Source organism: Anguilla rostrata, chromosome 14 (genome assembly GCF_018555375.3).
Source record: "Anguilla rostrata isolate EN2019 chromosome 14, ASM1855537v3, whole genome shotgun sequence".
Lineage (NCBI taxonomy): Eukaryota > Metazoa > Chordata > Actinopteri > Anguilliformes > Anguillidae > Anguilla > Anguilla rostrata.
Window position 1 is genome coordinate 7,110,352 of NC_057946.1, and position 4,815 is coordinate 7,115,166.

Consider the following 4,815-nt stretch of genomic DNA (forward strand, 5'->3'; position numbering starts at 1 on the left):
ACGTGCTTTTAAATATCCGAGGAGATTTTCTTCATCAGCTTATGAACTGCGCGGATAGCCTTCTAATCCTGGTAGATCTGATGTCGTCTTTCTCAGTTCAATCTTACTAATGTAAGGGCTATTAGCTGCATTAGACAGATGCCTAAATCTCCTCAATCCGATTCCGCATAATACTTTCACTCGTATTAAATCTACCCCCGGGGCATTGCACTTTACGACGCCAGACATTTACTCTTAAAATGTGCACTACACAGCCTACACTCGTAAATTTCGCACATATAGGCTACCTACCCTGGTCGTCCATTGTCTTGGCGTAATTGTTTAAATACTGTTATCTGCGGACAATATTAATTTGACTCGTGTATTTGGTTTGGTTACTTCCGTGTGACTGAACAACATGTGCAAATCAATGGTGGTTGTTGGGGGAGGAGATATATAAAATTGCCATCATGTCAAGACAAATCAAAATTATGCTTCTATTATTTCAATCAATACAGTATTTTCATACACAACGTCTGATACACAAAAGTGGGCATACTTCATTTTCCTCTAAAACAACCTGCTGATACTACTGCCAATATAATACATGTAGATAATGATAAAGAATCGAATAAACGGTAATGTAATCGGTCGAACACAGATTTTCATATATTATAACCTGTAGGCCTATACGCACGTGGCCATTTGTGATTGTCTGTGCATTTGCCACCTCCCCCTCAATGGAACTGAGCGACCAGTGAGCAATTGTGCGGTTAATGTGATAATCATTTTAGCTTGTAAATGTCAATCATATATATCTAAGTAGATAGTAACTTCAAAAAGCGAAATGTTTGAACAGTGAACACAACAACACCAATAATAATAATAATAATAATAATAATAATAATAATAACATCACAAGCTGCGCTATAGCACTATAATATCTTTGCATAATAATTAAATTCCTCGAAGTTTCGACAGATTGCATAGCCTGCGTTACAATATAGTTCAGTTGTAGGGGAAAATGTGATAAACCAAAAAAAATAATTTAATATATCATGCTGAAGTTGCAAAAGATGAAAATGTAGCAACGTACAAAACTAATATTCCCAATAATGATATGGTTGAATTCTTAAAAATAACTAAATATTTTTCGAATTGTTTAGGCGAACTACAGATGATGTATTCAGGACAGTTCAATCAAACAGTAAAGCATCTAGCCACAGCAACAATCTGTTTCTCTGACGTGCAAACTTTACTTATTTAAATGTGTTTATTTAAAACATTATTTCTCTTATTTCAGATTATAAAAAGATAAATATATTTGTGCCTCCTTAGCCATCGACCCCTTAAGAAACGTACCAGGCAAAAAATACATTAAGCTATAGAACACATTTCAGAAGATTAAATCAATTAAAATAAGACTGGGTTAATTGAGTGAGCGTTTTTATTTCACTCCAACTAGGCTACTGAACATCTATCTAATATCTAGACCCATTGTTATCGTCTCTCTGTTTATAATGCATTTGTTGGTGTGAAATGCTTTGTAAAATGGGTAATGGGCTGACCTTCACTTCGCAGTTATGTTAGCCCACGAAAGATATTGCGATTTGTACAATAACCATTTACAAAGGCTGTTTGTGATCTAGTGCCCGCGCGCAGCATAGTCTCAAATAAAAAGAACGCTGCAGGGGAAGAGAACAGTAAATATCTGGACAATCCCACGTGGAGACAAATCAAATTAATCAAACCACTACAAAAGCGCGGGTAACTATGGATTATAATTATGTTAAACTTGTAACTATTTTAAATAATCCAGATTTTGTGTTGATGCCTTGTCTTTTAAATGTTTTTTTTTTCTCTCCCAAAGTTGATTATCAACAGACCGGAATGATACTATTTTGAATCGTTTAAATAATCATTAATACATAAATAAATAAATAAATTAAATTAAAATTACCCGTTAGTCGGGAGTGAATGCTCAAATATATTTATTAGCCTATATAACATTTTTTTTAAATAAATAATGATTATAATTGTAATCATTATAAAGAACACAAATGCACACATACACAAAACACACATACACAAAAACAATTCATGTAAAGTATTATGGCTCACAAGATTGCTCAAAACCAACCATTCCAATTAAAATATCATTTACAGTACATAATCATAAACATTATCAACAAATTCCTATTGACAAGATAATTCAGCCTCATACCGTGAGATACAGACAGATCCAGTCAAGATATTCTTCCACGTTATTATCCCAAAATTCGGCTTGAGGTTTCGTGTCTTCATATCGTAAATGTAGCCTATATATTTCACAACAGCCCGTAGCAGGTGGCCGTGTCTATGAATACTGAACCGTTTCAGTGGCACAACCTCACTCCTAATCGAGTACCTTACAATTAATTTTCATTTACTGGAAGCACCATACCATTAAGAACCGAATATAAAATAGATAGTTTGCATAACGCATTCTGTCTTTTCAAAGTGCCTTGTTGCCAATGGTTAAGGTTAAAAAGCTTAATCAGGAAAATAAGACCGAAGCTCTATTGCCGTGACTCGATGTAGGCCAACATATGACGCTGATTTTTTTTCTTTTCCGGTTTAAATAGCACCCGTTTATCCTGTCAAATCTAATTTGTAAATAAGTATTACATTTTTGTTTTGAATAATGAGTTAGAACAATTGGCTAATGCTGGGTGTTGGCCATGGCTGGGGTGTTATTAATAAGGAATCGATAAGTTTTGATACGACTTCTAATTGGGTTACCGTATTAAATAGGTGAGAGGTAAAAACATGTTTATTTCATGGTTAAAATGAAGTTATTCCGGAAACTTAATGGAGAATGATTCCGCCACCCAGTGGACAAAATAAATATGTATTGGTTATTGGCCTGATATGTAGACTTATTCTGCCCTCTCGTGGATGACCAGAGGTAGTCACAATTATAATAGTGAGACTCGCGAGGACTCCCTCCAAAGAGATGACGGCTTCTTTTCTGGTATTATCCAGACAGTCAGTGTATGATTATAAGAACTACTTCATCTGTTAACTGGTTATTGAACATATTTGAGCAACTGCGTTTAGAGGAGCACTGATTTTATTTTCCAATTTGAAACTCTAACACAATTCTGACATATCCCTGGTAGTGATCATGGTAAATTATTAAGCATGTAAAAAGGGGACACAAAGTAGAGAAGTACATGGAAACATTTGTTGTTGTTTTTTTAAATTAAATTTATTGTATGTAAGCATATATACAAGCTGTTAATCCATAACTAGTAAAAAGCCAGAAAAAGCTTGATTCTGTTGTAAAAACTCAATACAGAAAATATTTGGCCTCCATGTTTTTTGTGGAAGTATATACAGTATACACTGTCTATTTGCCATTATTGTTTCTAAGGCACCAGAGGCTAAAAAGAATTGTGTTGTGCTGCACATATAAAAACATATTTAAAACCAATTCCATTCAAATCCACATTTAACACACTTAAAATCAAACAAAAGAAATAAGTACGAGCACCATGATAAATGCATAATTTAATAGTTGAATTCATGGTTGATTATTTATAGGATAAAATTATTGGTGCTGATTTGCCAAAATCATTTAAAAGAAATAATTTGCATACCGCATATAAAGCACATTATTTTTTAATCAAATAGCAACAAAACTTTTTTCTTAACCATTTTTTGGTTAAGAAAAAAGCCTTAAAAATATAAGCCTTTAAAATGTCACATTTCCCCCTTTAAACCAAAAATACAGTCTTAAATCACAATTTTCAAATACTGCATATACATTATAAATGCTTTACAGCTCTGTCCTCATAAGTAACTTTTATAAAAATGATCACTCAGGAAAGGAGCACATCATGTGTGCATTCTTAAATTATCCATAAACATATTACATTTTCTTTCAAAATGTACAGGGTGCAGAATGTAAACAGTGAAGTTTCTTCTTTGAAAACATTTTAAATGGACACAGAGCATTGTTACTACCTCTTTCTCTTGAAATTGTTCTTTACTGCAATAAAATTTTGAAACATTCCAAAAAAGTGATTGTAATGTGGTTTTGAATGATGTAGAAATAGTACAGGTAAAAACTGATTCATGTCCGATTCATATTTTTGCAATCATGGAAACATATTTGAAACATGCACGGACTGTAATTCATGGACTGAAACCATTCCAAGACAATGTTAATGGTTTCTAACATTGTTTTATCATGACATTTGAATATTATTCTTAATATGATGCACAAGACTGAATATGACATTCAATTTTCTATGAGTAACTCTTAGAATGCTTCTTGGCGGAATACTTTTAATGTCAAATTAGATATATTTATATTTATATAAATATATACTTAAGCACTTTCCATGTATTGCTTATTTATGACCAGAACTCAGATGCAAATGTTTCATATTATGTGAAACTTAATGAGTTAATTCTAGGTTTCGGTGCAAAAAAATTTTCACCACAAAGAGAACAAACAGAGATTATAAAGAACATAGTACCTTTTAATAAACACATCTTATGGCTGATTTTCAGGTGTACTTCCATGTGATATACCATGTGCTGGGGGAGGTGTTGTTGGAGTCTGTCGAGCGGGGGGGGGGTTCCTTCTTACATTACACTGTTACCATTCCATTTAAAATCTATACCGCTAGTTCCGCGATAGGGGATGAATAACATAATTACGAAATTAGCGTTATTTACCTTAGATAAACATTGGATCGTGTGCCCCCCCCTCCCCCCCCTCCCTAGCGGCTGTGGCCCTAAACAACCGCATAGAGCGTTTATGCCACAGGCCCTGATATCAACGTG